The 22002-nt window shown below is 39.0% G+C and overlaps 1 long non-coding RNA gene across 1 annotated transcript in view; it reads left to right on the plus strand.

Annotated features, from left to right (window-relative positions):
* The first annotated feature begins 3275 nt into the window (after nt 1-3275).
* Nucleotides 3276-22002, plus strand: part of LOC139821066 (uncharacterized) — a 129980-nt gene continuing 111253 nt past the window's right edge. The window contains exon 1 of the long non-coding RNA XR_011734173.1: nt 3276-5195. This is a non-coding gene — a long non-coding RNA (uncharacterized lncRNA). The remainder of the gene's footprint in view (nt 5196-22002) is intronic.

Genomic DNA, 22002 nt, shown 5'->3' on the forward strand with positions numbered 1-22002 from the left:
GTCTTATTTAGTTTGGATAGCGAAGCTCTCGAATTCTACGACTAGTCGCGAGATATATTGCGAGCGCTGACACTCGCGCGATGCATAAAACTTCCGCGAAATTCAACGACGTTAATCATAACGTCACGACCACCCGCCACGACAAACTATCGAGGCGCATACGCACGCAGGTTTGCACCCTTGACAAATCCTCTTGTCCACAGAGTATTCCTGCGGTTTATCTGCATACAAACGTGCACATTCGCATACACGGATATATGCACACGAATATATTCGCGAGTGGAAATATAATCGCGTCGTTAGCGCGACAGTGCCGATCGATAAACTTCTTTCACTTAGTCTTCAGCTCAATTTCGACGATCGAAAAAAAAAACGAATTTTTATCTTAATTCGATTGCGTTAATAATTCTCGATTCGAATAGAGTAAAACATGGTGGTAATATCTCCATGATAAATAGCTCTAATTTATTTCTACATCGTGCTCTCTTTTGCAGTCAACGAATTTATTAGAAGGTTATTTTTTTTTCAAAGTCAAATTAAAAAGAATTCATCTTTTCTACTTATTCAACGTAAACAGTGGCACCGAAATATCAGATCACTTTGGTATAATCGCACCGTTATTATACTCGTATATTTATAATATTTGTCGCTGTTATAGATAACATACACATTCCACGCCCGAGCATTTTATAATGGCTATGGCATTAAACATTTGCATCGCCCAGCTATGAATGACAATGGGTTCATATCGCTATGGTGGAATAGGTAGCGTTAGCTTGCGCGGAATATTCTGCCATGGAGATGTAGGTCAGTTTGTCTGCGGTGGAATATTCCACTTATTAATGTCGCAATTTTCTACGCCGCTATCTGGACTAAGAATAATGATAATACAAACACACACAATGCCTGTTCTCTATTTAAAATATTAATATCTGCCTCAGATTTTATCTTGCTATTGTATTAATTTAAAACAAAGTCCAGACATGCTTACAATTAAGTTAGACATATCGGAATGTAGAACGCGTTTGTATCTACATATAAAGCGTTTACAGAACACCGTAATTCTTATATTTATCTTTCAAACATTAAATGCAACGCTTAATATTTTTTTTATCGTGTCTGGAAAATATAATTTCGTATGAAAATATTTCAAGCCGTAATGAGAGAATTTTGTATTTTCATAGAGGCATAAGAAGATTGCACTTTGAGTATATTTTAGTTTTTATTACGGTAAACAGCAGAACTTTTTGTCCGACATAATATAACAAAGGTGGGATCCAGATCTAATAAACGGGTAGAACGTCTATAAACGCTGGATCGAAGCGACAAGCAATAGCCCTCTCCTATCTCTCGCGGTTGATAGCAGGCCGCAAAATAATCATAGACGTAACGCTCGAGGAAAGGAGAAACGAGGAAGGTGTGGATAGCACTTGTTCTGAGAGCGGTCTGAGTGGTCGAGCGAAAGGAATGGGAGATCGGGATGATCTAACGAAGGGGCGGGAGGAGTGGTGAACGACGAAGATGGTCGTGCGAGCCGGCGGAGGGAGAAAAATCTTCGGAGAACGGGATGAAGCAAGAAGGCGAAGAGACGAGCGGCGTCTCCCACCCTCGGAGGGTAGAGACGCTGAGGATCGAGAGGGATAAAAGCGACCGTGGGAAGGCAACGCGGCGAAGGGAGGCAGGGTGGACGAATTACTCGCGTGTGGCGCAGGCGCCATTTTGCAAATACGAACGGCCATCTTGTAATGGGTACGAGGGTACGCGGAGCTGTGCGGGGGTGGTAGGAAGATAATATAACCATTCCTGGTATCGAACAGCGCTTCAGTGCTTACCGAGACAGAGACAGACCTACGACCTGCGATCAGGAGCTGCTCCTGCGACGAGCGAGACCGCGATTTTCCCGCATCTTGTTTTTTTTTCTTATCGCCACTCAGTTATCTCAATTTCTCTCGATCACCACGGACTTGACGGACAGTCTTATCTCGTGTATCCCCGAAATGGTGCGACGTGCTCGCTTGTAAATGATCCATTTTTCTTTTCTCCGCTTTTCTTTCCGCTTTTCAAGTGACGTTACCCCGTCGATTGCTACCCAGCGAGTTGTTTTCGCAACTCGTAAAGAGTCAAACATCGCGAACGGATCGCACAATTCGGACGTTATTTTAAAGAAATTCTGTCGTACAGAACACGTCGAAGCTTCACGCAGGACGAATGCACGGGTCACGGCTGTCGCAGGTGCGCGTAACATGTATTATTTGTTGCATCAAAAGGATGCTGCGTATCTGTTGCGAATTGGGTCATGTCACGCGCGAGCGGTCGATATTTACGTATACCCGAGCTGATGCCGGCTTTTTTCGCGTTCCTCGGCAAAATGATAATTATATCTGTAACAGGCGCACATTACGCAAAATTAAATCTCTCCCGCGTAGTTACTTTATTTACGAGCGTGTGTAGAAATTACATGTACCTGTTGCATACTGCGTTTTTAATAAGCCGGGATTCACAACGGTTGAAAATAATGCACAACGTTGAGTGAAACGTTTTCACCCACTATCGTGTTTGCATACGCTTTGCCTAACGTATACGCACAATATCGCGGGAATAAAATGACATGTAGAATGCATATATCGTGGACGATAGTGGGAATATTATATTATGTTATACCAGCGGCCGCGTAATATCGATTTTTCAAGCGATGACGACGGCGACATCGTATACCCAGGATTTTCGATGCACAAACACGCCTCTCTTCGCGTTAAAACTCACGAGCCGCATTTTGTCATCTAGTTATCGTCCGATTCGCGCAAATCCGAAAGTAATCCAGGAGAATGGATTCCCGGTGACTGCGAACCTGCTAATTAGGAATCCATGTCGTAAGTTACATCGTGTCGCTACCTGTTGCGCGTTACTTTCCTGTAGGAAGAACCATATCGACCATAACACTTTTTTTTGCACGATTATGCCACTTAATAAATGGCTCATCAATCCATCTCGCAATTTTCGCAGAGATTTTGATATTCCTCTTTTATTCGATAAACGAACATAATTCCATTGTGCTGATTGAATTCTCTGCATATCTTAGTAATTTATTATCTAATTAAATTTCATTTAAAGTATAATATTTCGGCTAGAATAGATGCAAAATTCAGTGAATAATTACGTAAATTTCTAAATATAAATATGTATAGCGACAATAATTATCTAATTTAAGTTATAGAAATTAATATAAATAAAGTCGACAAATGTACATGAATATAAATAATTATCAAAAAATATTTATTATATTTTCGTAATTAAATTGTATTACACTTTCACGAAGAACATGATACAAAATTTTTTATAATTCCAACTATAAAAGAAATATTTAACATATTATGAAGATCGAAGATAGCTTTGTCATTATATTAAAGGAAAAAAAGAAGAGACGATAAAATATTTGATAGATATTCTGCGCGATTTAATTTTTTTTTGCATTTTTTTATATCATTTAACTGTGTTACATAATGAAGAGCTCAACTCAGTTATATTTCCGTTGTATCGTTACATATCGTAGAATGCGAATCGTCCTTACGTCGTGAATATGTAGTCCGTGCAGGCTGCTGCGACAGCGGAGACACAAGTGTGCGGCACGTCGGCAAAATTAATTCTACATCGTAGACGGATACTAAGTGCCTACCTGTTGCACCGCGTGATAGGACGATCGCGTTTTGAACAGATCAGGAGCGCGGACGACGAAAGACGTTGGCACTCGGCAAATGAAAAATTTTACGCGCCTATCTGTAACAGGCAAATAGGATTGACGCTTCGCAACTTGTTGCTCGCAAACCGCCAATCTTCGGGAGTCTCAGCTATTCCGCGACAGCCGTATAATTCCACGAGCCTCGTCTCGATACCTACTGCAAAAATATTTCGCGATCTTCGCTTCTTACATGGATGGTTTTAAAAGCGCGCGCTTGAGAAACTTTTATGCCCCACTTTCCGTTTTATTCAAGGTAAATCGTTTCCCTTCACGTTCATCGAAGTCAATATTTGAGAAAAATGTCGGAACGCGCATTTTTATCTGATTGCACGACCAGATCTTACGTTTACCAGATCTTCACTTATTCTGTGAAACATCTCTTGCTCGCGTCTCCGAAGATATGTTTACCGAGACATTTTTACCGAGGACAGAATCAACTCTTCGATTCTAAGCTAGTGTGTTTCTTCGTTTGATTACACTCCGTATAGCTGGAAGTAATGTGTCCATCTATTTGCCGCCGGTATAGATATATGCCAGCAGGTAGTTTTCAAATACGCGTCAAGGAACGTCGGTGAGAAACTTCAAGATGACTTACTCTGTCTGACTTACGTGACGGAGACGCATACTAGCGCACCTGTTGCACGTTAATTCAAGATAAGGGAAAAGAGAGAGAGAGAGAGAGAGGGAGGGGGGAGAAAGAGAAGAAAAAAAAGATTGCATTGTGTCTCGGTCGAACGTTTAAACAATTTTCTTCGACTTTCGTCTTTGCGCTACCTGTTGCTACCGTAGCATCAGCAGATTTAAGCTTTCCGTCAATCTTTACAGTCATGCACTTTGTTTATCAAACCCAACAAGTAGCCTTGTAAACTGCGGAAATTGCCCGGTAGCTATTGGCGTTGGCAAGTTTGATTAATAGCGAGTGATATTGGCCGACTATTATTTACGTAGCAACAATAAATTGCTGCAATATGAAATTGAACCACTCTTTATGTTATTGCAATATGTTTTTATCATTAAACGAACGATTTAATATTAGGCGCGAAATAATTTTATTTAGTGTTTTATTTGTCTTATATTCGAAATAAATTATATGTTTCGTTCACACAGATACACAGTGTTAACATGAGTGAGTTGTATCGTTTAATTTTTATATTTGACTTGTTTAAAAACGCTTGAAAGATCGAGTATTGCAAAAACGAATGAAAAATTTTAAAGCATTTTTATTATTTTATTGGTTCACTAAAAGCAACCGCATCATTAATATAAAACTATTTACGCAACGGACAGGAATCACAGACAAAATCGCGTTTACGAATCGATCGCGATAGGGATTCATTTCTCTAACAATTTATTTTGAAAACTTCACCGATCGCGAAGTAATCGATAATATTGCGGGTTCTATCATAAGTATTTACAATCGGGTATTCCGCTTCTGTCTGGGAAAACCACATCAATCTCGGTGAGTGTAGAAACATGCATGTATACATATTAGATTTAAGGTTTTATATAGAATTAAAAAATTGTAAAATAATTCAAAGCAGAGAATTTTATAATGTAATTTATCTTTTTAAAAATGATCTGAAGAAGATTTATTCGCTTTCCTTAGGAAATAGATAGTATGTATACAAGATTTATAGAACTTCCCCCCCCCCAAAATGTGCTAAATTTTTTACTTTTCCGTTAAGAGAAAGTAGGCCAGATTTATAAAGCTAAAAGTGCCCGAAATCTAAAAGGGCTAAAAATCATCAAAGCACTGCGAGCGTGGCGTGGAACATGAACCGTAATGCCATGACCGAAAGTAACCAAAATGGAGTGTGACCTCGTATATGATTTTCACGAATCACATTACAGGTGACCTCTTTTGCATAATGTATGTCATACGTTACCGTTGAAATGCGGCGGTACAATGATCTCGTCTGGAGCTGAAAGCTTTAAGCGTGGAAAGAATAAAAATCGCGAAATACGGAAGAATAAGGATATATCCACGTGCAAGATATTCTTCCCGCGTGTATTGTAGAATTCTTACGTATCTTGTCCGCAATAAAAGAAAGAGAAATAAATCTCTTTCAACCGTATTTGATGTAATGGAATGCCGCGACAAGATACAAAATGTACGTGCCATTAAACACGTCTTATAAATACGTCTTATAAATACGTTATTTTGTACTGTTCTCAAAAATTTAAGACAAATGCTATGAATTTTTTGTAGGGTTTAAAATTTACAGCGGTTATTTATACGTAATTTTAATAATGTTAAAATATACTCTCAAATGCATAAGCAGGTAAATAATAGGTAAATATTTTGGCTTTTGTGTACGGTTAAATAATCTGTAAGTATAATAATTGCTTTTCTTTCTTTACACCTCGATGTGTACTGAGTTTAATATTATAAAGTAATGAGCACAGCTAATTGGTTTCGTTAAACTAATGAAAAACACGCGAGCAAATTTCGCACCCTCGCGTATTTTTGCAGTCAATTTTCGAAAGGGGCTTAAGGCAGGGGTATCACAAACTAAACGGCGATAAAGCTTTAATTGCGAGAATCATGATTGCCAGGGCCATTTCGTATATACGACGTATATACCAAAGGAACGATTTACTAACCACGCCTCACGCCAGCTTGGTCGTTTGACGGAGCTTCATCGGGGAAATTCATTATACGATTAGATAATTAAGTTAATTGACGAAGAGTAATGGAAGACGGGCGTCTTACAGTCGTAAATTTTGTGCTGAAACCGCATTACATCTTAGAGAGTTATTACGTCGCTCGCGAACGTTCGCTGTTCCATTTGCATTCACCGGATCAACTTTACTTCTCTGGCAATTAATCAGCAAGAGAATTCTAGAAACCTACTTTTTTTACAACTATTTAACGTGCGTATTAATGCGCATTAAATAATTGTAAAAATTATTCTAAATTACATAAAAAAAATTGAAAATTTGTTTATACGATGAAATAAACAGACGTTTATAAAATATAATGTGAAATTATACAGGTTTGTAAGCCCGCGTAAAAAACGTTCCACTGTGTACCTCGAAATTAGGAAATGTACCGAAAGTACAGATAAAATCGCGATTAGTCTTAGCGGTCACGTTTCTCTGATGAACTCGGACGCCGCTTCCGAGAATCTAGCGCGATTTAGATTCAGATCGCGCGCACGACATTTCGCTTAGACATTTATTCCTGAATTATAGACTGAATTTATACTGAATAAGGCAATTGGGAATTGGTTCATCTATACTTTGGGGCATTTTTAATCGCCGTCGATCCGTCCGGGGCATTTGCTCGAAACGTGGACTATTTCCCGACTGCGGTGCCCTAATAACGGCGTTATAGGGTGCACGCGGCGTAACCGGATCGTGGATGACAATAGCGCCAGGTTAATTCCGCCCGACTCTGCGTGGTATTTTTTTCCCTTTTTTTATTCCATTCATTCCGACCGAATTGCAATCGGCTCGATTACGGGCGCATTCAGATACCGGCGCGATATTTCGCCGTGAGAATAACCTTGTTGTCGCATCTCTCTTTCTCTCCTTTCCTCCTTTCTCCCTCGCACGTCTATTTTCATTTGTATCCGCGCGCGGAAATCGCATCGCTCGATAAAACTCTACGCTCGAGATGCGTCAATCGGTACGAGAGTAGATCGCATACGACTAATTTATCAGGCATCACGCCGGCTCCATCGGCTATCTCCGCGCTCTGATAGATGATAGATGGGAAATCGACATATCATTGCGAATACCAAGTTGTGAATATTTAATAATAACTTAACATTCTGATAATTATTTTTATGATTATTTCGTCTTCGGGTTACACGATACAAAAATATATAAATCTGTACGAATTATACCTATGAACAAATTGTTTATTTCAAAATTTCGAAAACACCACTTATACAGGCAAATACATAATATTTTTTTAATTCCGCAATATTATAATTATCTTTTTTTCGCATATATAATTTTTATAGAAAAGTGGTTTTACTCGGTATTTGGGAATAGTGCTTTCCATTTCCGCTGCAATGCCAGCTTGCGTTTCTCGGCGCAAATGTATGCATCATAATATAATCTGGTAGCGCATATATATAAGTATATATTGCTGGCACTCGTATGCCTGCCAAATACACCCTCCCAGACACATATCACTATCCAGGATATATGACATCATTATTTCCCCTGCGTGGCTCATCTTTATCTCTCAAATTGGGACGAACTGCATTGAGTGCATAAAAAGCAGTGCACCGCCAGCCGGCAAAAGGCGACGTCCGTTTTATCACGGAAAAAGTAGAACAACCCTACCATTGCGGCAGCCATTAAAAATGTGATTTACGAGAGCGCGATATTGATTACCCATAAAATACTTTAATATTAATTATGTAATTTCGTCTGAATATTTTAGTTTTACATTAAAAAATAAATCAGAGCTTTTGTATTAAAAAGTATTAGAATTACGAACGATTGAAGTTGTTACTATAGCTATTATAAATAACAAATGTAATGTTCTCGTTTCACTCGCCGAAGGATAAATAATAAGTTACGTCGATGAAAATAAAATAATACTTCGACTCTGAGAATGATAAGTATCGTTATACATTCATGCGATAAAGCGCAATGCATTTACGACTACATCCGATGCCATGAATAATTGGTAATGCGCGGACAGTGCGGTTTGCGATTTTGGAAGAGCCGCAAATTGGGACACCGGAAACCGCGGAGTCAACGAACGCGAGACTGTTTATTAAGAATGAGTAGATGCACATTGTAAAATCGGGATGCGGCTTTAATGGACCGATGAAACGTTGCTCATGACGAAAGATAAAAGAACGTGCATGCCGATGCTCGGCGGTGTTCTTATCCGGGTAAAACTGCGTGTAGGGGGGGGGGTGCTTTTAGAAAAAAAAACAAGAAATACAGCGATGGAAATAGTGGTGAGAACACAAAAGGTACAATAGACGGTGAAAACTTTTTCTGAAGGTTGAGGAGGGACGTGGGGGATGCGGTATTGAAACGCACAGGCTCGCCGAAAGAATTCAGGTCAACGGAAAGAAGCCCGGAGGAGATATGGGAGTACTCTTTTTAACGCTTTGAAGTTTCCAAAATTTTTAATACTTCTTTTCTATTCGATTTTTCCGATTTGTAAATCCGTATTTATTGTCGCAACGTAAATCTTGTGTAAAAGAAACATGTCAGATAAAACCGTAGACCGTCGTGAGACAGGTTAGTTTTACCCACTCAGAATGAAATTTCATAATATGGAACAAACAATATTGTTCACCCCAGGATTGTTTCACAGTCGTCCGATTCGTTCCAGATCTCTCTTCCTTCTCCTCTTCGCAGATTTATTCGTTACACTCGTACAAATACAGCGCTTGTAAAAGAAAACATGGTTAATTACACGATCGCACATATTAATCATCACAAAAGAATAATCGCCCGCATTTGGCACTCGACGTTAATTGCATGCACGCGACGCGCACTTTACTGTTGTACATTGCAGCGGATCCCCTCGAAACGTGATCGCGAAAATAACGCGACAAAAATACAAAACTCCGTGACTCGCTCAACGAGTCCCGCATAATGAATGAAACAGTGGAAGATTGTGAAACGATATACAAATAATTAAAACAAATAATTAGCCGTATTAAAATACATACTTAATTACGACTGTACTTAATAAATACGCAATTTATTTGTTTTATATGTTTGACATGTCACTTACAATCGAAAAATTCGAAAATACTATTGGTATTTTAATAACGTCCGATAATAAAATCTCTCTCATTTTTAATCCGAAAGTGATATGCGAAATACATTTAAATCAGCAAATAACTCAAAATATAACAGGATATATTAGACACTTTTTATTTGTTTTCAGTTTCGCGGGTATATACTTTTTAAAAAATACGAGAAAATATTTATGTTGATTACAAATTTATATGATACATAACGAATTAACAGGTTTGCGCAACGAAATACATCTTTATGTATTCATACGACTAGACAAACTCAAACTGTCGTGTTCTGCATTGCCGAAATTATAACACACGTGTAAGAAGATACGCCTAAAAGCGTATACATATTTATAGGGATCGCTTCGTATACGTGCCATCGCTTTGCCTGTTGAGTTTGCCTGCCTAACCAATTTCCAGAGCTTTTTACCTGTTGCTCCAATATAAACCGTATTCAAATATCTTCGTGCGTTATCTCTTTCTAATGATAAATATTGAACGACGTTTGTACACGTGTCAAATGCCACACCAATTTGCATACAATCCCGGCTGGTGAAATCAATTCATTTATATAACGAAATTATATAAAGAGACATTTGATTTATGGAAAAATTATGGAAACTTGAAAAAATGTTATTCAAGAACTGAAAAATCATCTCCTCCATCTTTGTTTTTATCACGGAAGTACAGGTAGTTTCGGATAAGTTTTGTAAGTTTCCTTTCATAAATTCTCTAACAATTAGTCTCAACATCCGAAATGATAAGAACAAAAATGAAAAAGTTTGGATAGAAATTTTTCAAATTTATTTCTCGGATAGAAATTTTTCAAATTCCATTTTATTCCAGAATTAAAATCGTTTTCCCGATATTTTCCCAAGAATTCTAGATAATATTTAAAGAGCTTTATCGTAAAATATTATGACTTAAACCAAATGAACATTATTATCAATTTATGATAACGAAAATGGTATCACTAGAATGCCTATTTTTTCAAGCATGTTTATTTTTTTACATTTAATCGTTGGTTTCTTTTTTAAATGTATCAATTACTTTAAGACTGTTTTAGAAAAGAACTAGAACTCTATCAATTACAACGAAATTCTAAAAATATAATGCTAACTTTACAGAGGTCACTAAAACGCGATTCTGATTTTAGCGGTTAATGCATTATCGATGTTCGATATAAGATTTCCGAAACCGAACACCACTATGCAAGAATCTTCGCTCGATAATGTCAGCTTATCATATTACGTGAGTTTTACGCTAAAATGAAGGAAAATATATTCAACGAGGCGAGAGCTATTTTAGGTTTGTTCTGGCGATCTTCTATTTCTTCATCACGTTCCAGCAATTCGATTATTTAAAACATACATATAAATGTGTTAATGTAAAAGATATTAATTTTATACTTGATATAAAAAATAGTTAACTATTTGAATACGTACATCTCAAAGTTATATATACATATCATAAATAGATGGATATAATTTATTTTAAAGAAAGATTTCATTTTATGGTTTTTAATAATACATTTTAATTACATATCTTTTCGACTTTGCGTTATTTTATCAATATTATCGCATTGCTATCCATTCGATTCAATATTTTATGAGCTTTAATGGCGAAAATTACCCGAAACCTAGTTCCAGAAAAATTATCTTGAATACTCAGTCCTCGAAATACCCCGTACTAAAAGTCAAAAGTTTTAATAGCCTACCATCATCTCCCAAAGCCTGTCGTAAATAACGGAGTTAATGTGCTTTCCAAGCAACGGCTTTGCCAAAATTTCGAAATCGATAAACGTGCTGAGATAATGTGAGAGCATTTTCAAATTTCGGTACTTTTAAAAATTGTTTCGCGATATCAGCGTTTAAATATGCAAGAATAGATAATTGCGAAAGAGTCAAAATGATAGACACGCTCGACATTTTTTAGATTGCGAATTATTTGACGGTTGCTTAAACAATATCCTTTTGATATATACATAAATATATTAATACAATTAATAAATGAACAAACTATGTTTTTGAACATTTTTATTTTACTCTCTTCTGCTCCTTAAACTCAAAAAATTTTTAATTATGTTAAAAAATAAAGTCACGACTCGCCTAGCAAATTTGCCTGGATTTACGTTGCGCGTATGTAGTTCGCGATTGTCGGCAAAAACTCGTCGGTCGCTTTTACAGGAGCGGTTTGGTATGGCCGTACGTAGCGTAGGTTGGAAGGGCTCGCGCGCGGGGGTTGCGCAACGAATCAAGTTAAACTTTAATCAGGCATAAATGACGGCGGGGGCGTAACTTTTAACGGGCCAATAAAAACGGGGAAATGAAAATCGTTAGCGCGCGTACCGTGTACCGTCCCTGATAATGGCGCCGCAATGTGCAACGGATGGCCGTTTTACTGGTCACGTTATCGTTATGTCGCTTCGTGTGCCGAGCGAAATGACGAAGGCGCCGGCGACGAATTTATGGATATTCCACCGTCGATTAGAAAGGCTAGTGGGCCTTACCGGCGACGCTGAATAATTTTTGTTGGGCGCGATCCTTTCGGAAATCCCGGCTGGCTGGCAACCGAAACGCGGCGACCGAACGAGCGAGCGACCGATCGATCGTTCCGCGTCGTCGCTTTGCTATAAGGAGTAATGAAAGCAGGAGGCAGAAGGGATGGAAGGGAGGGAGGAGCGACGTGCCGATGAACTAACTTTACGGATATCGAATATTAATATCGAGATGTAGTTTAGAATACATCTTTCGTTGTCCGCGTGATCTTAATTATTGTACAACGTGGCTGAGCCTTTGATGAAAGGATGAGGATCTGGTTCTCGGTTTACTCGAATGGGTTACAACAATTATTATTTTATAAATGTTAAAATTGTTGCAATATAATTGATTTTTATGATTACAAGTTGTAAAGAAATGGATATCTTTTTCAATTATTTCACTCTTTTGATGCAACTCTTCTTTGTAATGTAAATGATTAATGAATATATAATTATCTCAATTTAATTTGAGAATGAGTCATAGAGACATAAGAGAAAGAATATTCAAGTTAGTGTTTCTCATTGAAATTTTATACAATCTTATGCTGAAAAAGAGAGAACGAGATGTACTTTAAAATTAATGTTTCTTTCATTATTAATTTAATATTTTCTTTATTAGTCAGAAATTTTAATGTAACTTTTTTACTTATTTCATTAATTTCAATGTTTCTATTCATTAGCTTTTCTCTATTCTCATAATATCCATATTTTATTATATTTGTATTTATAATACTAAAATTTAATGCGGTAGCGAATGGAGATCTTTTTATTTCGCAATTTCTCGTGTCTCAATAACAGATATTGAATTTTAAACCATATCGCTTATCTGCTAACAAATCAGTACGTATTATACTTTTAATAGCGTTTCGTGACCGCACGATAATCGCGATCGTTACGCTACTTTGTAAAACGATTTCGCTTCGCATGGCATGCATATCATAGAAGATCTAAACGATCGATACAATAACCTCGCATAAACGTGTAATTAGTGGCTGCGGTGAAAATTTTGACACGTTCCGCTATAACGATGTTATACCTCCATGAAATCATACTGAAATCCTAAATGGCCATCGATATTGCAGGGATTCGAAAATGACTTTAAGTAATTAGCGAAGGGTCCAAATATCTGATATAACCCAAATAATATTCCAATGTATAATTTAACAAGAAAAGTGACATTTTCTATAACATATATATTAAAATAAGAACAAGACATCATCGTTATAGAAATTCGATAAAATTCCATTCGTTCGGCAAATGTAAAATTCCGTTGTAGATTATCATAGATATTAATATCGTTATCGATGAAAAAAATTTTCATCTACTTAATAATAAGGAGATCGAAACTGTGATACGAATACCAATAATTGCTATGTATTTTTATTTCTGTCTCTCCGTTCGTGTAATACTTATCTCTCGAGCATTTCCTCATCTTCGTAAGAGAACTTCTACTTTCCCATAGGCGGCGTATCGTTCTTTGCGTTCGGGATTCAAGCAACCGATTTATCCGGAAAGTCCGAGAAAGATGCGGTCAGTATCGAGGAAACCTTATCCGCTTGTATACCGTAGTATTAATTTGTGGCATCTTCTAGCTTCCTATCTTAGATCCCTTCACTATCCCTTCTTCCCTCTCTCTCTCTCTCTCTCTCTCTCTCTCTTCGGCTGCGACTCTTTGTGCTCGCGAGCTTAGCTGAGGTAGATGGTAGTCAAAGGTACGTCACTTAAAACTTACGTCATGGCAAAGTCCGCAACTTACATTTAAAGGCAGGGTTAGAGCGGACCGGCAGAAGGCCAAAGGCTTGCGGTATCCTCGAGGGTTGCTTCGCGGATGCAGTGAGTAGACGGTAGCAACGAACAAGTGAGAGAGAGAGAGAGAGAGTAACGGTCTCTCTTTAATTTGAGACACAGTGTGCACTCGTCGTCTTTGAAGCAGTCTCGCCCACTGTCGTGTAAGTAATCAGTTGAGCCTCCGTCCGGCACCGTTGCTTATACGGCGTTCCGACACTTGTATCCGCATCGCCTCGAGACTAGTCCTCTCTCGTCTTCGTAGAATTCTTCTTTTAAAGCTAAAAGAGAAGCGAGACCCGTAAGAAAACTCGACCAGTCATTTTCGCAAACGTTAGATGTATTTTGCGCTACGTAAAGCTACGTTAACGCTACCGTTCTTGACGTGATGTTAGTTTTTTTAGACTTACAATTAAAATGAATATATCAATCGAATGTCACTTTAATCGAATATTAATCACTGATAAGACACATCGCAGCATGTGTATAGTAATTCTTTGTAAGTTACCAAGAGTAGCGATGAAAATAGTAAGAGCAATCGCAATTTCTTTCGGACGAATGTAATACTGATATTAACTCGAGCTTTTCCACGAGCTGCTTTCGTAAAAAGCGTTCGTCTCCGCGGACCGAGACGTTCATCGATCTTCCGTGAATCACGGATCAACTTAGTCGCGGTATTCCCTCTAGTCTGACGCAAGTCTGACCTTTACCACTGACGCGTCTCCGGAAAATCCCAGCGGGCTGCGGAGCAGGAGGTATACGAGAGAGGAAGGGGCGAGGGGGGGGGGGGGGGGGGGAGAGTTCGGTCTACCAGTTTCTCGGAACAAGGAAGTAAGGAGAAGGATGCGGCCTCTTGGCCGTCGTTCCGCTTTAATTTGCGACATCGTGTCGCACTCGTGTCTTTGAAGTAGTTTCGCCCTTCGCCGCGCCGTCGTGGCTCGCAGGGAAAGAGACGGACAATAATGCCGGCCGTGACGCAGTAGGGTCAGTTTTAAAAATACGTAGCCAAGACAGATTATGCAAATGATAATCCAATCTAAGATGGATAGCTTAGAAATTAAATTTGTGAAATAAAAACGCAAAATCTGCTATTTTATATTTTCACTTTAAACTATTTTTGTACTGTAGCATGACGATGAGGCAATTGTTTGACATAGATACGTTCTACTTGAGCGAATTCTAATTTGTTCGAATATATCTATACACATGTGTATCTCGCACGTATACGTTGAAAAACGCTATTTTTTAAATTTGCGGGAAATATAAACACTCTGCAACTTGAAAGCGTGTAAAATGATTATATAATAAACAACAAGCATATTATTACGATTTTATTTACAATAATCTTTAAGTTATAATATTTTAAATTACGTATATTTGCGCTGTAATATTATTTATCGGAAATTTGCGGCTACTATACATGGAACGGAACGCAAAAGAGACGCGCGATCTCCTGGCCAACGTCGAGTGGGATGACGGTGGAATATATCGGAATTAGAGGTAATTGAAGCGGAGCGATCAGAGACGAGCGCGCTTATGGCGAGAATAATCGAACTGCAAGGATTAATGATGAATTCACGTAGACCCAGTTGGCTTGCGCGCTTAGTAAAATCGATAGGTCGCGCGCAGGAAGAGCGGGCTAGGTAATCAGGCACGACCGCGAGAGTAGAACATACAAATATATGTGCGTTACAATATCGAGAGATTGCGCTGACAGGCATCTAACTGGCGAAATGCAAGAATTTTCGCTGGCGCTTGCCTGTACGCTTTAATATCGAATTTCCCCCTCGCGAGAATGGGTTGTCAATCATCTCGTTGAATGTTAGCCGCGTGTGCGATATCGCTGCAAATTTACCGTGTAAAAAGAAAAGGTACGCGTAATAAAATAATGGGATTTTGGAGGATAACGCTGGACGTTGAAATTCGGCGCTCACATATCGTACGTGCACAGAGATTGCGAATGGACGATTTACCGATCGCTCGGAAAGTTGCCTCGGAAACTCGGAACCGACAGAATTGCCGCACGATTGCACTGTCGTGCTTCCGACGGACACGCGCGTCCATTGATTTACGATGTCATAAAGGTGTTCGATTCGGGCAAGACGCATCTTGATGCCGATGTTATTGTCGACAGAACCGAGGATGAACTCTCGAGAGCGCGCGGCCGCACTCAATTCACTCGGAATTCAAATTAATGCTTCGACTATCTCGCCTCCTCTTTCGTCACGTATTTCCGCTTTTCTCTTCTTCCACGCTTCCTTTCCTTCTTTCGCGTCTTTCGCTCTGCTCACGCTTTTTCCGCCGATGAATTTCATTACACCGCGTGTCTCAGCCGGGAATGTATCCGCGCACATGTCGCTGCATTTATGCATGTCCGCGTATAATTCTTGGTCGCTTTCCCGATGCATATACACGTGCATTCTTGCACCGCTTACAATGCCGCTCTCTTTGCCGCGGCCGGAGGTTACAGACCACGCTCGCTCGAGGGAAGAATATTTAGAGGAACGGCAGAGAGAGAGAGAGAGAGAGAGAGGTAGAGGAAAAATCAATGTTGAAACGGGCGAGATGTATACAGGGTATATTCCGATCGGACTGCGGATCTAATGGTGGAAATTGAAATTTATTTTAAATGTCGCTCGGTTGGCAGTTTATGGCGCTTATATTACAACATAATTCAATATTATCAGTTCTGTTCAGAGACACATATGCAATCAAAACCTTACCCTCCACAACCAATATCCACTTTTTCCTTTTATATATAGTATTTTATTATCTTATTGTTACTTGCTTTTTTTGCATTTTGATTATACTGCGATTTGAAAGTTATATGGAACTGGATTTTATATTTGAATTATTATATCTATTTCTATAACAATCTGTTTCACTCGCGATCGTTTTTTAGATTTATTTAAATCCGTCTGCTATTTGACCATATAATAGATATAATAGATAACCACAATATCGACGTTAAAGCTTCCATTTTCCAAGTCAAATTTAACCAGACATTTTTTCCCAAACATTTTATTTCGATTAATTACGAACAGTTGTAATTTTGCTACCGGAAACCGTAACGGACAGTACCTTTAGGGTTGCCCATGTCTCTAATTGTAATTGAATATTCATATTTCTATCGGCGAAAAGATACATGGAAGAAATTGCACGATATTTTCATGAAAATTATCGTTCGCCGTTCAGTAGCTTTTTCTGAAGCCCGGGTTACTCGGGTCGGTAATTGTAACACAATACTCGATGCGATAACACGGCGAAGGAATGGGTAACGAAGTATGAAACAGCGATAGGACGACGAGCGTATCGAAAGTTCGTTATAATAATCGTTATGTTAATCGAGCGTTCTACGGTATAGACAAGGGTCGAAAGTAAATTTCATATCCATTAACTGGCAAATTTGCTTAGGGCCTTCTGTGGCTCGAAATGACCCTACGATTTATACCATGTGATCGCGCAGTATTACGCATTGCAGAGATACAGCGAATTGTAGGGGAGCATACAAACAGAATTATGCGGCGCAATCATGCGAGATGCTCCAGAATCACCTGTAGTTATAAAAGATGAAACTTTGCAAGAAATAGTACGCATCTTAAAATAACTAATGCTATATATATAATATTAGATATATTTTTTAATAGAATTTACTAATTTTGAATATGTACTTAAAACTATTACATGCCGCAGATTTTTTACAATTAATGGACAATAAATCTTGATTTTTTTTGTCTCGGGAAAAGCTTTCCGAAAATATATGCGAGCATTATCGAACAATAGGAGCGGCGCGAAAGTTATCGATGGCTATTATTTCGTCCTTTCTCTCTCCCTTTCTCTATCTCGTTCTCTCTCTCTTTTCTCTCTGACTTTCCCAATTTACTGCCGCCCACTCGCAGTTCGGTGCTAAACTATTTATTAACGCCGGCTAACTTACTCGCCGCAGAACTTTGATCTGCGTTAAACGAATTACTGCGTGAACACCATAAACTGGAGTATTCAGCACTCAGCGGTGCGCTCAATGTAGGTCAACGCTCCTTTTGGCTCCCGCGATTAAATTGTTCAAGCAGAGGGATACTAAAAATGTCTTTATTGTGAAATATTACGGCAGAATATTTTTTTATGTTTACACATGAGAAACGTATCTGTCCTGGCAATTAAAAATAAAAACTAGGAGTTTTAATAAGAAAATGAAATATATATTGTGCATATATTAAATATATTATTGAAGAAGATATTGTTCTCTCGATTTTTTTAATGTGTCGCGAGATCAAAGCTTCTTCAATAAGAAAATAAGATTAAGTGAGATCTCGTCAAGTCGGTGAAATATAAAAATCGTGCTAAGAGCATTTTGTGTTCACGATGAAAAATTACCACGCTGAACGATCGACAGCACTTTGGTCGTTTTTTCCGCGACTAATCCGCGTGAAATATATACGCGAAGGAATTTCGAATTTCGCAATTTAAACATAAAAAAAATTCGGTCTGATTTAACCGACGCGACGGAGTCGATTAAAATTGAACGACCGGGGTTTCGTTTAAAGACGACCGAGCGCCGCGAAAAAGCCCTACGAATACGGAGACATTTATTATGGCGGTTAAAGGTGATTTTCCAGCGGTGGCGCGGTCATTCCGCAGGCGATACTACTCGCGTTCCTTGCGGGAACGCTCGCGTAAAATCGTAAAGGGAGCGAAACGAGAAGTTGCGATGTGGCCGGGGAATGGAGGTTTGATCTACGTATGGGGGGCGCACACACCCAAGCGCACGCCTGAAGCTTTACGACTTCGTCCACTTTACATTAAAAGCATTCTCGCGGTTAATGGACGACTTCTCGTTAACGAACTCTAACTGTGAGTTATCGGCACGTGAAATTCCGGGGACTAGTCAGGGTCGAGTCAGCCGCCTTTCGATCTTCTTTTCCGCGCGCGGCGCGCGCGTTCCGGCGCGCTCATAAATTATCATCGTCGATTAAAACTTTATTGCCGGCGTAGCCTCGGTCGCACCCCGAGGATAGACTGTAAACGTCGAACGCACGAAGATAGAAAATTTCCAAGTTCGCCGCTCGTTCGTTCGTTCGTTCGTTCGAAAGTTCTTACGTCGAGTCGCGACGGTATCGTTGTGCGGGGGGCCTACTAAATCTCGAAGATGGCAATCTTCGTGCTCTCTCTCTCCTCCGGCATGCCGATTCTGAAAAGCCACGTCGCACGGCAAACGAGGGGGCTGCTATCGAGGAAGAGAATACGCGAAAGTTTTGCGTGTACAGCGCAGGAAAGGAAGCGTGTAATTCGCCGAAAGTTTCGCCGATAACATTCCCCCCCCGGTACTGAATTAACGCGCGATTCTTTCGGCTTTTCGCAAAAGTGTCGTGACACGGAAATAATCAGTTCGAAGTTCGACGCAAATGTTGCGTCCAAATATCCGCTCTTGTCGCGAAAGAACATCCATTGTAGTTTTATTGAATGCCACCAGTGCGCTCGTATTTGAAGTTTCGTTATTACCGAAATTACTCGTGTAGAACGTATATCAGGGAGTGTGTTTTCATCGGCCTTCATAATGCATGATACGATACCGAGCTCTGCGGCTATCTAACAATTAGTTGCTCTCGCTTATAATAGCCATATTATGCCACATGAACGCACGTGGAGAATACAATAATACAACAATCGCGTATGCACTGCCATTAACATCTATTTTTATACATTAGTCCTGTTCTGTTATCTTCGAAATGTCCAAAAACTGCGTTAGCATTTTGCAGAAAATATCTGGGTCTACTTTTCACAGAATATTGCACTTTGACCTACAGGTCAAGTGACGGATTTAAAGAGACCCTGTCAAAATATGAGAAAATGATATTTTGGATGCTTGAAAATAGATAAAGATATATATTTAACGAAAAGGACATGTTTCGTTGAAAAATATGAAGTGATCCTTCTTTTATCAAAATTGGTTTTCGTATATTTTTGCACTTATTGACCTAAATTTACTGAATTTAATTACAATATCTGCACATAGACGTATACCATGTACGTTTCGGAAGCTATTATCTATGTACCCGGACGACGTCGTCGCACATTGTCGCAGATAGAGATAGGCTAATGGTCGAACGGTGTGAATGCAGGCATGAGGACCGTAAGACGACTGGCTGCAGGATAATTAATCGTTTACGTATTGCGTTCATGTGCCTACGCGCGTGACACGCGGCTGCATGCGTGCTGCATGATGGAACACGGAATAATTATCGTTCCCGCTGTCGCGTGACGCGGGATATTTTCCTCTATATATCCGCACGTAATTAACGACGGATTATAACGACTGGTTAATTATCGCAAAGCCCACTTCTGGACCGACCGTTGCTACGTCGGAGCACGTCACTTCGCGGTAATATCACTCGATCAATTATATTCTGGTTTCATAATGCCGCAGAAATAGAATCAGTGCACATGCCTGTGACAGACACTTTTGAAAAGATTGAAGTTTTAAATATAAATGTGAGAGACAAGAATTTAATCCCAAATTGACCTTATGAAACTTTCTAATAAAAACTCGATTTATAAAATTACTTTAAATAATAAAAGAAAAATAATGGGTTTCTCGAATCCATGTTTCTTGCTTCTATAATAATCTTCATATTCAGACGATTTGATTTTAACTAACTAGCGAATCTTCGTTTCGGAAGTTTGTAGCTTGATTCTCCATCTCTCGCAGTGCCTCTTGTTATTCATCCCGTCTGTGTGTAAATCCCGACGTGGCCGCTTACTGCATATTATCACGCATACAATCGTGCTGCTTCAATTGGTTCATCACGAATAAAGCTGGTTGATGCCTCGCAATTGTATACTCAGCCGGCGAAATCCCCTTGTAAGTTGTTAATTTTATGCATAAGAGGCGCGCATGGATCGAGATGATTCCTGCATTACACGCGTGTTATAATCTTGCAACGAGCTCGACTAGCAGCGGTTCTCGAATAATGCGATCGCAGATCGCATTCGCTGCTTTTATATATAGTTTTTATCTTGAATATTCTTTCTTGAGGATAAAGTTTCTTTCATTGTTTTTTCATGATAAAGACTGTACAATTTTTATGGTATACCTAAATCCATTAAAAGATTCACACACATGTATAATGAATGTTTATATGTATGTACTTTCTGTGTTACAGAATGTTTCTTTTACTATTTTATCGTAATATAATTTCAATTAAAAAATTATCTAACAATAAGATATCAGAAACTAAATATTAAAATCGAAAGAAAGATTCAATCTGATTTGATTTAAAAAAATCGACTTTATCTTACAATTAGTTAAAAAGATCAATTAAAGAACGAAGTTGTGTGTGTGTGAAGATAAGCATGATACTGCGGATCTGCTTGTGGATAGAGGTATAATTTATTGTTTTTGTCACATCGTCGCATAAGAGGGTTTCTTAAATTTGACAGATTGCATGCACACACATAACTTGAAGGTTCAAATATGTGAAACTCTCTTTGATTACCACGGGTTGTCAAGCTTTTAGTATATATACCTATTAACCCTATTATGTATAACCGGGTGCGCATGTGCGCCCGTCAGCATCGAAACTTTCGTAATATACACGTCGCGAACGTGCGTTACTGCTTTCTACCATATAAACGCGGCTCATTCGGTCTATGTTATATAACGAAACGGTAATTCTATTGAACGGCTCTCCCATTGATTTCTATGTACTAAACACAAAAATCACTCGCGTAGTTTTATTATTCAAACTTCAACCAACATTACCCTTGTTCATAACAGAGTCTTGATTCTGTACAAAATGCCTATAACGTACTACCGCAATAATTTATTTCAATTCATAACGTTTCGCCATTTATAACGTCACTGAAATGCACGTCTCAGATATTTCAAGCTCTTTCCCTGGAAATATGTAGATATAAACTCGCGACGTTGCTTCCTTTCCTCCCTTCGATCCGCCACCATGCTTCAACGTCCAACAATGCTAATGCGAGCCATTCGGGCTATTTGTAAGATAGACATTTGTATCCTGCACTATACGTACCATTTTATTATCCATCGGTGCCAAATTTCCTCCTCGCGGAAGCTTGCAAATGTCGATCGCTCGGCCAAAATTTCCGCGCCCGCGGGCAGACGAAATAGAAGAGAGAGGAGGTCATCGGGGGCGACAGACTTTTTCGAGGACGCGCGCGACAGTCGCAAATGAAATTCCATGGCGCAA

The sequence above is a fragment of the Temnothorax longispinosus genome, chromosome 10 (assembly GCF_030848805.1).
Source record: "Temnothorax longispinosus isolate EJ_2023e chromosome 10, Tlon_JGU_v1, whole genome shotgun sequence".
In the NCBI taxonomy this organism is placed as follows: domain Eukaryota; kingdom Metazoa; phylum Arthropoda; class Insecta; order Hymenoptera; family Formicidae; genus Temnothorax; species Temnothorax longispinosus.